This window comes from Bufo gargarizans, chromosome 2 (assembly GCF_014858855.1).
Source record: "Bufo gargarizans isolate SCDJY-AF-19 chromosome 2, ASM1485885v1, whole genome shotgun sequence".
NCBI lineage: Eukaryota > Metazoa > Chordata > Amphibia > Anura > Bufonidae > Bufo > Bufo gargarizans.
In genome coordinates this window covers 601,281,328-601,300,773 of record NC_058081.1, presented here as the reverse complement: position 1 = coordinate 601,300,773, position 19,446 = coordinate 601,281,328, and positions in this window count along the sequence as shown.

Here is a 19,446-nt window from a genome sequence, read left to right as displayed (position 1 = left end):
CCATAGAGAGCCCCGGTACGTCACCGGAACTCAGAAAAATGCCTTTGCCCTGCGCGATTTAGCGCAGGGCAAAGGAGAGCATCGGAGCATGAACTGCTCCGATGCTCATGTCAGGGGGGCTGCCTGGGTGAAAATGGAGGGATGTCCAGGTTCAGCTCTGAACCTGGACAACCCCTTTAAGGGGGCAGGACACTTTGGTGGTCACTTGAGGGGGCGGATGCTGTGGAGATCACTGTTATGGGGCACAGTTAAAAATATAATAAACAGTGTGTACCTGCAGGGGTACAGTATATAGGGCTACTATAAATTTCCCCATAAAAAACAAGGGCATGGATTGGCCTCCTGGGCATCCTTGGAACAAATCCAATAAACACACATACAGACAGATTAACACTTCATACACAGGCAGTGTCAGGTACTTTTTCTAGTTCTGGATATTTATGTGGTACTAATTATATTTTTTAGCTTGGTACCTTATGATACTCACATGGATCTAAGTGCCGTTGGGTCTTACAATCTAATTTCACAATCTAAAGCACTCAGAGTTACATAGGTTGTCCCATCAAGATAACTCCTCGAAAACAGTGATCAACTGATGACAGCTACGTCCAGGTCCTGGATTCTGGGGTCATCCGCTGCTATAACTAAAAGTAGAAACTTTGTATGGTCACCCATTTCAATTGTTATATTGTATTGTCATGCAGGTTTCTACTATTGTTGCTTTGGGCCTTGCTGTCAAAGTATTTTGCTGGATCCCACTGAATAGCTCCTATAACTCTAGTCTGTGGCGGTGTAAAGTAGAACTGGCTTAGTTGCCCATAGCAACCTTTCATTTTGGACAGCTCTTTTGGAAAATGAAAGGAAGAATCTAATTGGTTGCTACGGGCAACTAAGCCAGTTCTACTTTATACCAGTTTGATAACATATCCAATGGAGACCCAACCATTTACTACCCAGTAGGCTGAAAGCATCAATTTTGAAGGACTCCGTTTTCTTCCAGTCTGTCCTAAATGTGTGAAGCCCATAAGATGAATAATTTTAAATCAACTTAAGTGGATTCCATGAGTTACAGATAAATTGCACTTTCTTTACACTGTAATGGATCAAATTTTTCTACCAGTGGAGTCATTTTGACATGGAAACTCAACCAATGTCGAGAACAAATAGTTCCCAGCTCACCAGATACCTCTTGAATTAAAATCAGTAGTGGCCCCTGAGCAAACAAATTGGTGGGCCCTCCATCCTACTTCAGGTAATCAGACCACATCTGACCAATACCCCTAGACTTCAAAAAAGGAAGAGCCACACACATGCATGGATAGGATCACCAAATGACCACCAGGTATGGTAGATGGTGGAGGCCCCAGGGCATGTGCCCCATTACTCTCTATGTGCTATTGCCTTCCTCATATTTAAGATCTACCCTTTGTTAAACTGTGTATGTATCATTATGGACAGCTCGCACTGCCAGGAAATTCCTTCCAAGGTGAAACTCATTGAATGAATAAAATGTTTATTTTGGACAGCATGAATGCCCAATGTCAGAGGAAAGAATTGGCAGAGGGTCCAATTCAGCAGCTAAATAACTATGTAGAGGACTCCAGCAGACCAGCAGTTGGAACCGGATGATGATGAGGGTTGCATGAAAGTGTGTTGGGTTGCAGATGTCCCTCTGATATTTGTGATGATAGAACATAAATGGGGTGGCTCTGTAAAGACAACTATTACATAGTATATTTAACAAGTGAATCCTTGACTTTTGGTACAGGTGACTTCTAAATGAATCTGAATGATGCTAAAGATGGTGACATTCTTATTTTGGAGAAACGTCTAAATGGATATTTCTGGAAAAAAATGAAGTATGTGAGTGGTATGTGATGGGCAGGTATCTTAAAGGGCTTCTGTCACCCCCCATTTAGCAATTTTCAGTATCGGACATCAGCTATTTGCTAATGTCAGTTGAGTCCATATATATCACTCTTACCTCTCCCTGTGCTGTAATTTCTTAAAAATCGTACTTTTATAATAAGCTAATTACTTCACTACCAGCAAGCTGGGTGGTTACTTGCTGGTAGCCGCTGCATCCTCGGACTATAAACACGCCCCCTCCTCCACTTGATAGACTGGGCCAGCGAGCGCTCTCCTCCTCCCGTTGGCCCTGTCTGCCTATAAAATCCTGCGCCGTACCGGTCCTCGTTCGGCGCAGGTGCTCTGAGAGAAGGATGCTGACCTGAAGTTCGGCCGAACCTGGTGAACCCGTACATCCATGTGTCCGCTCAACTCTACTCAATACCCCATTTACGTTCAACACGCTGGAAAATGAAGTGATTGACTGAGAAGGTCTTTCCTTGCATTTCCAGGATGTTGACCTGGTACAGGATGCGGAGAGCAGTGGGGACTGGAGCAGAGTAGGAACAGTAGCGGCAGAGGATTAGTGGAGGTGAGTATTGCTTTTTGCTATTTTTAACATTGGGCTATTCGTCGACAAAACGTTTCTAGCTAAAAAAAACTTTAAAGGGAGTCTGTCACCACTATATGATGTTATACAGTGCTTACATGGCTCTATAGCACACCTATACATGATTCTAATGGTACCTTTGTTATTTTCTTTTGACTTGCACAAGCAGGAAAAACACTGTGCTGTGTAGGAGCCCAGGCTGCCCTGCCTTCTTTTTACTTTACTCCTCCCCAGCCTCTTCCTTTGCCTTCCCTCCAAGTCCCTGCGTCATCGCTAGGTCCAGCTGAGATCCCGCTCCTGCGCCCTGCTTCCCCCGGGCCAGTGCATGCAGGTGCAAGCTACCATGACACTTATATATGCATATAAACATAGAACTAGAAGTAGCAGCACACCACTTAGGAAGAATTTGTAAAGATACACAGATAAACAGTAAATATGTGAAAAAAGTGAAAAGCATGACTGCTATACTTACTATTAGGGTCCATTCACACGTCCGTTGTTTCTTTCCTGATCTGTTCCGTTTTTTGCGGAACAGATCTGGACCCATTCATTTTAAATGGGTCCTGAAAAAAATCGGACAGCACAATGTCTGATTTTTTTTCAGGACCTATTGAAAATGAATGGGTCCAGATCTGTTCCGCAAAAAACGGAACAGATCAGGAAAGAAACAACGGACGTGTGAATGGACCCTTAGACAAAGTTGAAGCTCTTAGCGTCAAAGTTGAAGCTCATATTATTGATCAAAAATATGTCGGGCCCATCTACCAATCGACAAGGTGGCTTCTAACAGACAGGGCCTACTCTAACACAGGCTGGTATCCTACAAGATTCTGAGTCAAAGAAGCATCCAGCTATTGTGATATTCCTATTTAAAAGCACTAAGCAGATGGCAGGAGTGCTAGGTTCCCTATCTATCTATCTATCTATCTATCTATCTATCTATCTATCTATCTATCTATTTATCTAATCTATCCATTACATCTAATCTATCTATCTATCTATTTATCTATATATCTATCTAATTTATCTAATCAATCTATTATTTCTAATATATCTATATATCTATTCTATGATCTACTAGTTGAGGAAATAGCTAAAATGACATTGAAAGGGGAAGTTATCATTATGGCAGACTTTAATCTTCCTGATGTAAACTGGAAATCCAAAATAGCTAGTTCTGCCAGGTGTACAGATATTCTAAATTCCCTACTGGGATTATCTCAACAGCAAGTAGTGGAGGAGCCAACCCGGAAGGAGGCCATTTTAGATTTAGTATTCACAAATGGGAATTTGGTATATGATATTACTGTAGGGGAAAGCTTGGGATCTAGTGATCACCAGTCAGTGTGGTTTACTATAAGTACAGTGACTGAGTGACACCACACAAAAACAAAAGTTTTAGATTTTAGAAAAACTGACTTTTCTAAAATTAGATTAGTGGTATACGAGTCCCTATCAGACTGGAACAGTTTCATTGGAGTCCAGGAGAAATGGGGCTACTTAAAAGTGGCATTATTGAAGGCAACAGATAATTGCATTAAGCTTGTCAGTAAAAGCAAAAAAAAGGAAGAGACCACTGTGGAACTCAGCAGAAGTGGTCAAAATCATTAAAAACAAAGATATAGCATTTAGTTATTATAAAAAATAAAATAAAATGAGGATGGCAGGCAAATTTATAAGATTAGGCAGAGAGAGGCCAAACAAGTTATAAGAGCTTCTAAAGCACAGGCAGAAGAGAAATTAGCTCAGTCAGGGGAAAAAGGCGATAAGGCATTCTTCAGATACATAAATGAAAAAAGGAAACTAAAACAAGGAATTACCAAATTAAAAACAAAAGAAGGAAGGTATATGGAAGAAGATAAAGAACTAGCTGACTGCCTCAATGAATACTTCTGTTCAGTTTTTACAAAGGAAAATGAAGGAAAAGGACCTCAGTTAGGAAAGAAGACTAATGAATATTTTGATGCATGTGTCTTTACAGAGGAAGAGGTTCTAAGTCAGCTGTCTAAAATTAATACAAATAAGTCACAGGGGCCTGATGGGATACACCCAAAGCTAATAAAAGAGCTTAGCGGTGAACCAGCAAAACCATTAACAGATTTATTTAACCAATCACTGGTAAAAGGAGTCATCCCAAAAGATTGGAAATTAGAAAATGTTGTGCCCATTCACAAGAAAGGTAGTAGGGAGGAATCGGGCAACTATAGGCCAGTAAGCCTGACATCAATAGTGGGGAAATTAATGGAAGCCATACTTAAGGAGAGGATTGTGGAACATCTAAAATCCCATTGATTGAAAGATGAAAAGCAGCATGGGTTTACTTCAGGGAGATCCTGTCAAACTAATCATGTGACTAAAATAATAGATGGCGGAGGTGCAGTAGACATCGCTTATCTAGACTTTAGTAAGGCTTTTGATACTGTCCCACATAGAAGGCTTATCAATAAATTGCAGTCTTTGTGCTTGGACTCCCATATTGTTGAATGGATTAGGCAGTGGCTGAAGGACAGACAACAGAGGGTTGTAGTCAATGTAGTATATTCAGACCAAGGTCTTGTTACCAGTGGGGTACCTCAGCGATCTGTTCTGGGACCCATATTGTTTAATATCTTTATCAGCAAAATTGCAGAAGGCCTCGATGGTAAGGTGTGTCTTTTTTCTGATGACACAAAGATTTGTAACAGGGTTGATGTTCCTGGAGGGATACACCAAATGGAAAAGGATTTAGGAAAACTATAGGAATGGTCAAAAATCTGGCAAGAGCAAAATATAAAATCAGTGATACAGTCCTAACCTCAGTATCTGAGGAAAGGGATTTAGGGGTCAGTATTTCAGAAGACTTAAAGGTAGGCAGACGATGTCATAGAGCAGCAGGAAATGCTAGCAGAATGCTTGGGTGTATAGGGAGAGGCATTACCAGTAGAAAGAGGGAGGTGCTCATGCCGCTCTACAGAGCACTAGTGAGACCTCATTTGGAGTATTGTGCTCAGTACTGGAGACCATATCTCCAGAAGGATATCGATACTTTGGAAAGAGTTCAGGGAAGAGCTACTAAACTGGTACATGGATTGCTGGATAAAACTTACCAGGAAAGATTAAAGGACCTTAACATGTATAGCTTGGAAGAAAGACGAGACAGAGGGGATACGATAGAAACTTTTAAATACATAAAGGGAATCATCAAGGTAAAAGAGGAGAGAATACTTAAAAGAAGAAAAACTGCTACAAGAGGACATAGTTTTAAATTAGAGGGGCAAAGGTTTAAAAGTAATATCAGGAAGTATTACTTTACTGAGAGAGTAGTGGATGCATGGAATAGCCTTCCTGCAGATGTGGTAGCTGAAAATACAGTGGAGAAGTTTAAGCATGCATGGGATAGGCATAAGGTCATCCTTCATATAAGATAGGGCCAGGGGCTATTCATAGTATTCAGTATATTGGGCAGACTAGATGGGTCAAATGGTTCTTATCTGCCGGCACATTCTATGTTTCTATCTATCATCTCATATCTATCTAATCTATCCATCTAATTTATCTAATCTATCTATTACATCGAATATATCTATTTCTCTATTATCTATCTATCTAGCTATCTATCTAATTTATCTAATCTATTATTTCTAATCTATCTATCTATCTATCTAATCTATCTAATCTATTTATTACATTCTATGTATCTATCCATCTCATATCTATCTAATTTATCTAATCTATTACATCTAAAGGTATCTATCTATCTAATGTATCTAATATATCTATCACATCTAATCAATCTCATATCTATTATCTATCTAGTGTTAACAGAGTAATACATGAGTTAAGGAAGCTGTATTGGCGCAGTAGTAGTGTTGAGAACCGTGAAAAGTACTTGACCTCTGTGACTCATGCACTCTCCTCGGTGCAGAATATAGTTCACACACAGAAAAAGGTGAGAAAGGAACTCCTGAACTCCAATTCTTAATTACGGCAAAAAGAAAACATTTATCTAAAATATTTCATAAGATAGCTTTCAAATAAAAAAAAGCCGTATTTTGTCTTCAGTCCTGTCCCAGGGCCAAGAATAATCTGTGGCAGGAAAGTCTGAGCATGTGTAAAAATGAAATAAAAATACAACAAATCTGAAAGCACTTTGAAAAGTTTGATGGTGAAGTTAAACAGAAAGGAAGGTATTCACATGTGAAAATAAACCTCTTCTCGGCCCTGACACTTCTGATTTCTCACCTTGTGGTGACATCCAGATCTGTAGGACCCACCTGTCATTTAATTGTGTTTTCCTAAGTTGACATATTTCAGCGCAGCCGTTGGACAGAGCGCTGCATCAGGTTATATGAGTAAAGCAGGATTATCTGTCAAGAGGTGACATAGATATTCTTCATATGGAAACATCAAATCTATTCAGCGAGGGCAGAAATTCTTCCAGGTTTTGCATGGCCCACAGAAGCAGAATAAGGTCAAAAGATTAAAGTTTGGGGAACCCAGACTTCTGCTTACCTTTTCAAAGGGCATCTTTTAGCAGATTTGTACCTATGACACTGGCTGACCTGTTACATGTGCACTTGGCAGCTGAAGGCATCTGTGTTGGTCCCATGTCCATATGTGCCCGCATTGCTGAGAAAACTGATGTTTTCATATATGCAAATGAGCTTCTAGGAGCAAAAGGGGCGTCACTATTACACTTAGAGGCTCTGCTCTCTCTGCAACTGGTCAGCCAGTTTCATAGTTACAAATCTGCTGACAGATGGCTTTTAAAGGTCTGTACCTTTGAGGAGAAGTGTTACACTTATTGTGTCTCTGTATCAGAGAGATGTGTAACCACCAAGATTAATGTCCCTGTCACATCACATGATGGAATCTGCAGGCAAAAATCGCCATGTGAAATAAAAAGCAGGTACTGCATGGGCCCATTAAAAACTCTAGGTGCCATGTTACAGATCCATAACTATTCATATCCTAAATTGCATTGCAAGGAGTTTTAACTCTTTACAACATAGTAAAGTTCAATTGAATGTGATTAAGTCGCAGTATCATGCACGGCCACTACCCGATGTATGGCGCTATGCCTGGTAAACAATGAAGTCGATTCGGTGCTCACTGTCAGCTGATTGGTAGAGGTGTAACAATCTGATGTTGATGGCCTGTCCTAAGCTTTACTCAGCTTTAAATATCTCCCCAGATCCAGACCCAGGCATTCCAGTCATCACTGGGCTTGCAGCAGTCACATACCGTTCATATACCGCTGAGGCCAGTGATTGAATGCAGCAGCCATGTGATAGATGAATGGCATAAGACTGCTACAGGGCCAATGGTGTCCAGAGCAGTGGGGACTGGAACGGCAGCATGACTTCAAAATATGCATGACACAAAAAACAATAGTAAATATTATACTGGACTACTGATGGCATGGTCATTTTGTAGGCTATTCCTCAAAGACTTGTCTGCAGTGCCATCTAGCAATCATCGTATTAAACTGCATAACTACATAGAAGTAGGCAGAGCCAAAGGTGAAATAATGAAAGTACTTAAACAATTTTGGGCAGAGATATAAATTGAAGATCCTGGGCCCAGAAGCAAAATCTGTAACAGACCCCCACACCTACCATATGTCATTTATAATACTGACTACTTTTAAAGAGGCAGAGTGATCTTTAGGCCTTCACAGGCACTAGGGTTGGGGTGTGCCTACTCCCTCTGCACCTCCTATAGATAGGCAGGGGCGTAGCTATAGGGGGTGCAGAGGTAGCAATCTCTATCGGGCCCAGGAGCCTGAGGAGGCCCAAAGACCATTGTGCCACATAAGAAGACACTGGTATTATAGAAAGTCCATGCAGGTCAAGTTACAGCTCTGGCTGGAGGGAAGGGGTTAACTCGAGAATTTGGCATGGTGGGGTGCCTTTTCAATATTTGCCTCAGGCAACACGAAGGCTATGTGCTTCCCTGCCCCTGGCCACGAAGCACTGAGGGGAGGAGGGCCCAAGCTGAATTCTTGCACCAGGGCCCATGAGCCTTTAGTCATGCCCCTGTAGATAGGTACTTGTCACTACTAAATGCACTACGAAATTAACTGTAATCTGCAGGCAGCATGTTATAGAACAGAAGCAGCTGAGCGGATTAATATATAGTTTTGTGGGCAAAGATTTAACAAAACTAGTAATGTATATATTTACGTCCCTGCTCTTTCTGAGCTCAGTTGTACACAGGGATGTCTTATCAGTGATTGATAGCTAAGTGTGTATGCACAGATAGCCGTCAGTCACTGGTAAGATGCCCCCCCCCCCCCCCGCTTCCCCAATACAACTAAACTCAGAAAGAGCAGAGATATAAATGTGGAAGTGGAAAGTGGAAGTTTCGCTGAATCTATAGACACAAGATATTCTGCTCAGCTTCTCCTGCTTAATAACATGCTGCCTGCAGATTGCTGCATTTCGAGGTGATAGGTTATTATTATTATTTATCTGAAAGTGCCGTTAATTCCATGGCGCTGTACATCAAGAGGGGGTTACACACATATATTATACAAAAATACAAGAAACTATTAACAAAGGGGGAGAGGACCCAGCCTGCAAGAGCTTACAATCTACAAGGGAAGTTGAAGGACAGGTTGAGGGTAAAGGCTTCTCTTCTGGCTGTATGGTGGTAGCATGCTCATTGCAGGTGGTAGGCTTTCCTGAATAGGTGGGCTTTCAGGTTACTTTTGAAGATGTGCTGGAATAATGAGTTTCAGAATATGGGGGATACGCATAAGAAATCTTGTAGACGGCTGTGTGAAAAACAGACAAGAGGAGAACAGGAGAAGGAGGTCCTGTCCTGTGAGGATCGGAGATTATGTGTTTGAATGTATCTGGAAAGCAGGTCAGAGATGTAAGGCACAGGAACCTTTGCATATACTCTTGTATACTATGACCATTTCATGACTTCTACAGGTACTGTAATTACTGATAATCCTAATCATATTATTATCTTCAGGCATATCTTTGTGACACTTTGAAAATTATTTTATTACTAGCTGAAGGACCCGACTTCACTTGGGTATATTTAATCTATTTCATTTAATGTTTGTGTGAGTCGTTAAAAGAAATCAACACTATCCACTATAACAGTGACATCTACAGCACCCCGCCCCCTTAACACTGACCGCTCCCCCACAGTGCCCCGTCCCTTAAAATTGGACCTCCACAGCAGCCCACCCCCTTAACTTTGACTTTTACAGCAGCCTTTTCCTTTAACAGTGAGTTTCACAGCACACCACCCCCTTGACAGTGTCCTCCACAGGGGCCCGCCCCCTAAACAGTGGCCTCTACAGCAATCTTCCCCTTAACACTGACCTCCATAGCAGACCATCCCCTTAACTGTGATCTCCACAGCAGTCTGCCCCTAGGGTGGCCAAAGGTCCAGTTTTAGGCTGGACAGTCTGGCTTTCAGACTCCCTGTCCTCCATCTGGCACAGGGCCTGGACGGACACAAGGATGTCCTTTTGAACAGCTCACTCTCAGACAGCAGCACTGTGCTGTCTGACGGTGAGCTGCAGGAAGAAAGTCACCGTCCCTCCCACCTCTGCAGCTGACAGAAGTAGATTTTTAACTTCATTTTTTCAATCCCTGTCGGCTGAGGAGTGGGAGGGGGTGTGGCCTAACCAATTAGGGGCATGGCTCAATGGGACCTAGAAGTTGATTTCTAACTTCAGTTTTTCAATCCCTGTCAACTGAGTGGGAGTGGGCGTGGCCCAATGGATCGGGGGCGTGTCCTTTTGAACAGCTCACTCTAAGACAGCAGCACTGTGCTGTCTAAATGTGAGCTGCAGGGAGAAAGTCGACATCCCTCCCACCCCGGCAGTTGACAGAAGTTGATTTTTAACTTCATTTTTTCAAACCTTGTCGGCTGAGGAGTTGGAGGGGGCGTGGCCTAACCAGATAGGAACAAAGGCACATCTTGAAATAAGGTACTAAGTGCTATTAAGCTAAGGCTTTACTTCAATTTGATTTTACTGGTGACAGATTTCCTTTAAAGTTGACCTACAGCAGTGAAGAAAAATGGCTAGGTTGTTATGGAAACCTGGAGTAAAACTGTGTATGTGGAGGCTAACGGCCTGCGAGCTTCTATTGGCTGATAAGGGTCATGTGCCCAAGCTTCTATTGGCTAATGCATTTTTGGGGACTACCTCAGGAACGGTATGTTCTAGAGAGCTGAGACCTGGTCTAAAACCTTCCCGGACACCTGATGTACCTGTGTGCCAAATTTTGTGATTGTAAATGCAACGGTGCGGATTCCTTTAGCGGACATGCATTTACACACACACACACACATACACTCAGCTTTATATATTAGATTTTTTAATATTAAATAAAATATTAATATTTAATTTATTAATTAAATTAATAAAAATAACAATCTAGTTATACTGAATTTTTTTTTCTTTCAATGTCTATTTATTCACTATTTGTCAAAGAAATTTTAATTGTAGATCTGATAATTTACTTGAAATCAATGTTAAGGATTAACCGGTCGTACCGGGTAAAAAAAACATTGGGAAAGGTCTCAGACTCTGGTAAAAAATAAAATAAAAGAAGCTAAACTCACCATCACCGAACCACCACTGTTCCTATTTCAAACAAAAAACGTATGGCAGCACACCATTACACATGCGAACAATAGAACTAGGGATTAGGGATTATTCTGGATTAAAGTGGTATTATACCGATTATACATGAAAAATGGAAGCTCTTTACGTATATTTTTGATCAAACGTGTGTCGGGCCCATCTACTGGCATCAAGGTGACTTCTGCAGATGGCTACCTAACACGAAACAGAACTGGCTCTCTTGGGCCTAACCTAAACCTACAATGCTCAGGGCGATGTAGGAACCAGCTATATTTATACTTTGCTCAGAAGCCCTGTTCCCATTTCAATGCTTTTAAGGTCCAGGCTTCCTGGTGCCATCTTGACACACAAGAAATGCCTGGAGCTGTCTGCTCAGCCAGTCACTAGCTGAGACAGGACCAGGAAGCAAAGACCAATAAGGACTTGGAGAGCACCGTAAAGAGACCAGCAGGGATCTGTGAAGGTTGGCTTCTTTTATTTATTATTATTTATTTTATCCCATTCTGAGGCCTGTGCCAATTTTTATAATCCTTTAATCAAATTCAGTTTTGGGATTAAGTAGATAAAAGCCTCTGGACTGTTCTCAAAACCCAGATAAAACCCCAAATAAATTCAGACCGAGAGAAAATACAGACTTCCTAAACAATTACAAGCTCCATGCCATACCCCCTAAACAATTATTGATCTCAGAACACTCCCAATCCCCTATATACCTTCTAAAAAATTCAGACCCCAGATCCCCTAAATAGAGAGCCAGGACGGACACTCTTAAATAAATTCAGACCACAGACCACCTATATATAAACCCTAGATCAGACACCCTAAACTACTGCAGATCCCAGATTGGACCCTTATACATGTACACATCAGCTCCTTATCTGTCTCCAGTCTCTTCTGCCATCGCCTTCAGGATTTGCATAAAGGTTTGTACTTAGAAAGTATGTGCTCCTAGGATAATCCAGCCTGCCCCAAAACGATGTTCAGAAACCATAGTCCGCTCCCAACAACTCTAATCTAAAACCTAACCATAACATACACAGGAGAACACATACAGAACCCCTTTAAAATAAATGTCTTTCAGTCTGTAAAAACGCAGCATTTTACTAAAGGCTACTTTAAAGGGGTTGTCTGAGATGTTGATATTGATGACCTATCCACAGGATAGGTTATCAATATCAGATTGGCAGAGTCTGACGTCTGGCATCCCTACCATTCAGCTGTTTGAAGAGACTACGGCACTAGGCCAGTGAAGTCACGTTTATCTGTCACATAGCAAGGCGCAGCTCAGTCCCATTCAAGTGAATGGGACTGAGCTGCAATACCAAGCAAAGCTACTATGAAGTGGATGGCGCTGTGATAGGAAAACTTCAAAAAGGGTACAGCACCCATCAGAGGGCCACAGCCTTTTCAAACAGCTGATCAGCGGGGATGCCAGCTGTCAGACCCCAGCCAATCTGATATTGATGACATATCATGAAGATAGGTCATCCATATTAAACACCCAGAAAACCCCTTTAACCACCACCTTCCCAGAGTCACATGACCTTCTCATGTGATCTAAACCTTAAACCCATAAACTCTAGGCTTTATCCTGAATTTATGTATTTCAACAGCTACATGCAGTATGTTCAGGTGACCATGAGTAGGTCCTTTTCAGAGTGTGATGAATAGCAGTTTTGTTGTGTTTTTTGCTGCAGTTTGGAGCAAAATCTACAATATAACCCACAATGGCATCAAATCCGACCAGGGATCATTGCACAGAGCATTAAGCCTTTGGGCACTTTGGGTGGCTGAAGGCCCTCTATGAGCTTTGTGCCCTAGACCAGTGGTCGGCAAAGTGCGGCTCGCGAGCCACAAGTGGCTCTTTTTATCCTTGAATGCGGCTCTTTGGTGCGGGCTGGCAGGTGGGTGGCCGCTCAGCCATATTGCGCAGCTCAAGCTTGCAAAATGTCCGTCATGCGCCTCCTGCCCCGTCTGTCTGCTCCTTGCACTTTATGAATGAAGCAGGCAGGCGGGGCAGGTGGCGCATGACGGAGGGTGAGATGTCACGCTGCGCACAGGCAGCAGAAGGGCGGGCAGCCGCAGACTTTCAGCAGAACACCGGCCATGTGAGTAGTGGTGAAGAGGCCACCGCTCAGGTCCAGGAGGAGCGAAATGTCCTGCAGCAGAAAGGTAAGAGCTGCCCCCGGTGCGTGCACAGCGCCGGGCACTGCACCGGCCCTGCCGCAAGTGTCCCTGCCTCCTACCTTCCCCCCACTAATACATTACTTTACTTACTGGAGGGCACTTATGGGGGATATCTGTGGAGGGCACTTATAGGGGATATCTGTGGATGACGCATTTATGGGGGATATCTGTGGATGACGCACTTATGGGGGATATCTGTGGATGACGCACTTATGGGGGATATCTGTGGATGACGCACTTATGGGGGATATCTGTGGAGGGCATTTATGGGGATATCTGTGGATGACGCACTTATGGGGGATATCTGTGGAGGGCACTTATGGGGGATATCTGTGGAGGGCACTTATATAGCATCTTATGCTATATATGTGTCATCCACAGATATCCCCCATAAGTGCCCTCCACAGATATCCCCCATAGGTGCCCTCCACAGATATCCCCCATAAGTGCGTCATCCACAGATATCCCCCATAAATGCCCTCCACAGAAATCCCCAATAAGTGCGTCATCCACAGATATCCCCCATAAGTGCGTCATCCACAGATATCCCCCATAAGTGCGTCATCCACAGATATCCCCCATAAGTGCGTCATCCACAGATATCCCCCATAAGTGCGTCATCGATTACATCCACATCTGCAGACAAGTTTAATAAAAGTAAAAAATGATAAAGATAAAATGAAATAATAATCAAGATCCAAATAAAAGAAAGTACATATAAAAGTATGTAAAAACACACTCTGGGCTCATGCCCACGAATGTAAGGGCACCGTGCCTGTGCTGCGGACCGCAAATAGCAGTCCGCAATGCACGGACACAGACCATGGGGCAGCTGCATGAGGAATGCAGACCCATTCACTTGCAAAAAAGTAGCGCATGCATTTAGGTTTTAAAAATGTGGCTCTCGAAAGAAATTTCAGTCGTGGTTTTGGCGATATTTGGCTCAGTTGACAAAAAAGTTTGCCCACCACTGCCCTAGACAGTCACCCAAAGCACCCATATTATAATTCTGCATTGACCAATGGGTTCGGTATATTGCAAATATAGATTAAGGGATTGTCTTCTTTAGACAATCATTTTTAACAGAATGGTCCCCCAAATATTACTTAAGCTAATACAGACCTACAGCAATCAGCCAAAGTGTTCAATTTCCAAGCAGCACCACCACAGGAGAAGTGAAGTATTAGACAGTGGCCACTAAACTCAAATGGCTAGGTCATCCAGAGCAAGATACACTCTTTGAAGCGGTTCTCCACTCTTGCTATTTGATAAAGGTACTGACCGCTACCAATCATAAAGTACTATCACATCTTAGCGATTTAGTTAGGAACTGGGTAGTACAGTTAACAGATAGGGAGCTGTTATTGCCCTGGGCTTTGTGTGGCACTACTACATAGGCATTGAACAGCATATTGATTTTGCAGTGTATTGTGGGGGTACTGCTGTATTGCCTTATTATTTAGGCAACTGTATGAAAAGGCTACTCTAGCAACCACCTGAGTGTCACATGATCACCTTGCTTGACCTAAAACTCTTGGGAGAACATATACTCTACTCTCAATTAATGTCCTGAATTAATGTCATTAATGACCTACACTCATATTTTCAGGTGACCATGAGTAGGTCCTTTCCAGGATTTTGTCATGATTTTTGCTTCAATTTGCAGATAAAAACTACAATAAAATTTACAATAGGATCAATTTTTTAAATCAGGGATCAGTGCGCAAACTGCAATTAGGATCATGTTTTTGTACATTTTGGGGAAGCTCAGAGACCCACAGCGATCAGCCCAAGTGCTAATTTTTTTTTACATACAGTTAGGTCCAGACATATTTGGACAGTGACACAATCTTCATGATTTGGGCTCTGCAGGCCACCACATTGGGTTTGAAATTAAACAACTGAGATGCAATTAAACTGTAGACTTTCAGGTTTAATTCAAGGGATTAAAGAAAAGTATTATGTGAAATGTTTAGGAATTGCAACCTTTTTTGTACAATGTCTCCTCATTCAATGGGGCTTAAAAGTAATTTGCCAAAAATATTACCATAAAAAAAATGTTCATTTTTAATAGTTTGAAACTTTGTGGAGAATCTTTTGCAGGAAAATACTGCCTGCAGTCTGGAATCCATGAAAATCACCAAACATTGGGGTTCCTCCTTGGTGATGCTTTGCCAAGCTTTTAACTGCAGTTGTCTCCAGTTGTTGCTTGTTTTTGGGTCTTTCTGCATTAAAATTTTTCTTAAGCAAGTGAAAAGCATGCTCGATTGGGTTGAGATTTGGGGATTGACTTGGCCATTGCAAAATATTTCACTTCTTCGCCTTGAAATAAATCCTGGGATGCTTTTGCAGTATGGTTTGGGACTTTGTCCATCTGTACTGTGAAGCACCATCCAATCAACCTTGATGCATTTGGTTGAATCTGAGCAGAAAGTATATCCCTGTATGCTTCAGAATTCATCTGGCTGCTTCAGTCTTCAGTCACGTCATCAATAAACACTAGTGACCCAGTTCCATTGGAAGCCATGTATACCCATGCCATGACACTGCCTCCACCATGTTTTACAGATGATGTGGTGTGCTTTGGTTCATGAGCTGTACCATGTCTTTGCCATACTTTCTTCTTCCCATAATTCTAGTACAGGTTGATCTTAGTTTCATCTGTCCAAAGAATGCTGTTCCTGAACTGGGCTGGCTTCTTTGGGTGTTTTTGGCAAGGTTTAATCTGGCCCTTCTATTTTTCAGGCTGATTATTGGTTTGCACCTTGTGGTGAACCCTCTGTATTTTCTGTAGACTTAGATACTGATACATCTGCTTCCTGGAGAGTGTTGTGAAGGGTTTTTTCTTCACCATAAAAAGGATTCTACAATCATGCACCACTGTTCTCTTTGTTGGATGTCCAGGCCTTTTTGAGTTCCCAAAGTCACCAATGCGCTCCTTTACTAGAATGTACCAAAATGTTGATTTGGCCAATCCTAACATTTAGGCTCTCTCTCTGATGGATTTCTTCTGTCTAATGATGATCTGTTTCACTTCCATTGAGAGCTCCTTGGACCTCATGTTATGGGTTTACAACAACAGCTTCCAAATGCAAATACCACACCTAGAATCAACTCCAGACCTTTTACCTGCCTAATCGACGATGGATTGCATATTAAAGAGCTATAATTCCTAAACCCTTCTTTCAATTAGGACGTGAATACCCTCAAATTAAAGCTGAGAGCCTACACTTTAGGCCCATATTATGTAACGGATAATGTTGCAGATAGCTGGAAGTTATGAATAAACGTCCGACTGGCTTGATCCCAAACTAAGGAGCATATAGGTGACCCCTATAAAACCCTAAGAGCTCACCCTGACTGCTAAGCACATACAAGGGTCTCAGAGGTAGACGATTGCATGCCCACGTACCTAGACTGTGTGACACCTGAAAGAGGATTAGTCTAAATAGGTGACACCTGGGAGAAGGAAATGAGATGCGAAAGTGAAACCAAAACAAAGAACATCATGCAAGAGGTAGAAAAGGACGTCTGTCAGACCTTCTCACAGAAGTGGCGGTGATATATTAATTATATAATTTGAAAAACTTGAATATGTTTTCGTAAACAGCTAAAATACCAAAACTTGTGTTACTGTTGAAATATTTCTGGACCTAAATTGTGGTTTGCTATTATTGACCTAAGCTTTGTATGCCACTACTATTTAGGCATTGTAGAGCATATTGTTTTCAAAGCTTTTGGTAGAGACGCTATTGTATAGCATTCTTATTTATGACAACTACACGAAAATATTATTTAGTTAACATTTAATACTGGTATATGGACACCAAACTGAAGGGCTCTTATAAACAGGCACTATATTGTAGGTTTATTTGAATATGTAAAACTATATACTATTTGGATTGGGGGCACACACAAAGTAGTTATGCACAGGGTATCATTCAACATCAGGGGACATTCATATGGTGTCTTTTGCAGACAGAATTTGGCATGGATTCGGAGCCAAAGCGGCGCTGGGCAGCCACGTGGGATCTGACTCCCATTGTTTTCAAGGGGAGGCTGCTCTGCCATAAAAAACCAAAGCAAGGCAGATTTCGCGCAGCCACCCACTGGCTTTTTGGTGCAGGATCTTTGCCACATTCTGTCTGCAAAAGACACAATGTGAACGGCCCCTAAATCTGCTCTTGGCTGTTACCCAGCTTTCCCAAAAACAGATATTTCAGAGTAGGATTTTCAGCCAACCAAGGGTTAATATTTACTGTTCTGTAATAGCCATTGTTTGTCTTTTAGCTTGCAATATTGACTTGGAAAGTAAAGGAGCTTCATCCCCTTATCAGTACCCCCCAATGTCCTCACCAGTAAGTGTCCTTCCCTGCCAGAGGCTGATTAATTTAATGTTTTTCTTCAATTTCTTAAGGAATTCTCGCAAGTATCACAGTATTTTCATTTGCTGTTTCTAAGTGGAAACAAACACATGTTCAGATCAGCGCATAACATGTATTAAATAAGATTGTACAACAAACATCCATTTTTATAGCCACCAAATGCTCTAGTAAAACAGCTCAAATGTCAGCGCTGGAATCACGAGCAATAATATTATTAGAGAGCTATTTCTAAACGGCCGTTAATTGTTTAGATTTAGAGCAAGCATCATAAAAATCCTCATTTGTTTATCATAAATCATCCACCAGCACATTCTCCCAAGTAGGAAAACCCTTGTACCAAGCCAAGCATTGCATTGCGTATATCAGATTATAAAATATGCGATATATATCATTTCCTAATTATTAGCACATTTTGGCTTCACTGAGCATCAGTTGGGAGAGGCTGTTATGGTGAGATTGTGCGGCTGTGTGATTCATGCAATGGACAACACACTTGGCCTTCCAGAACTCATAGCCAGAGATCAATCACCGAAATTGGCAGCGATTAAAAATATCCCATTGTAATTGTACAATCTTGTTACTTTTAGTGACATTGACTAAAACAATGCATAATGGATGCATACATATTACCAAAATATTATTGTGCTCAAACAATATCAATATTTAAGAGGTATTTCCATCTGAGACCTTTATGTATGATAGGCAGCGGTCCACTGATTCAATTTTAGTCAATTGACATGGCTACATCCCACACCTGGAGGCTAAATGGAGGGGTAGCCGCTGTCTGAAGTGAGATGTGGACATGACTGAATGAAGAGGTGGCCCATTGCAAAAGAAGATAGACCAATAGCTAAAAGCAGGGGTGGCGGAAGAAAGAGGTGGCTAGTATCTGAAGGAAGAGGTGACTGGTAGCTAAAAGGAGAGTTGGTCATGGCTGTAGGAAAGGTGGCCAGTAACTGAAAAGAGATGTGGCTACTGGCTTAATAGAGAAGAGAAGTAGCCAGTAGCTGAAGGAAAAGGTGACTAGTAGAAGAAAAAAAAGTGTCCGGTAGCCGAAAGAAGAGGTGGTTGGTGGCGAAGGAAGAGGTGGCTTGTAGCTGAAAGGTGAGGTGTCCGGTGGCTAAAGGAAGAGGTGACCACTGACCAGTGGCTGAATAAAGAGATAGCCTTTGGCTGAATGGATAGGTGAGTGGCTTTCTGAATTCAAGCCTATGGGAAAAAGTGCGGAATAAGTTTACTATGGAGAGTTAGGGTCTTTTCAAAAAGCATTTGTATTGTACATTCAGCATGCACCAAACCTATCCATAAGACCCCATTTACCTGATGGACACCCAAAAGAGTGTCCTTCTGGCTCTCATCAGTGTACTTGTTTCTCAACAATGTAAAAAACCTAGAAGCCTATGGATGTTACATGGCAATTTATTTCTGTATGAGGCATACCATATGTCAGGAGTGTCTCTGCAATCGAAGTATGAACAGGCTCTAATTAGGAAGTATTATAATCAAGCGCTCATACATTCAAATACAGATCTGTCAATTCCACATTTTTCAAATTGTTGCCTAAGTGAGGCAGTTTTTGGTGTTGGGCCCCATTTGTAGTTAACTCTGGTAGCACTATACACCATCTGCACTGACCCTAATCTCACTATAGCTTCTGGTGATGTAAGGCTGGAGTGACCCCAATTTTAATCCTCTATAGGGGTACCCCTCAATAATCTATGCTCCTTTTTTAGTTCAAAAGGTATTTAGGCTAGATGAGTATATGTTTGAATATTATCCCGTCACAAGGTATTAGTCCTTAATTTTGGTACTAAGGTAAG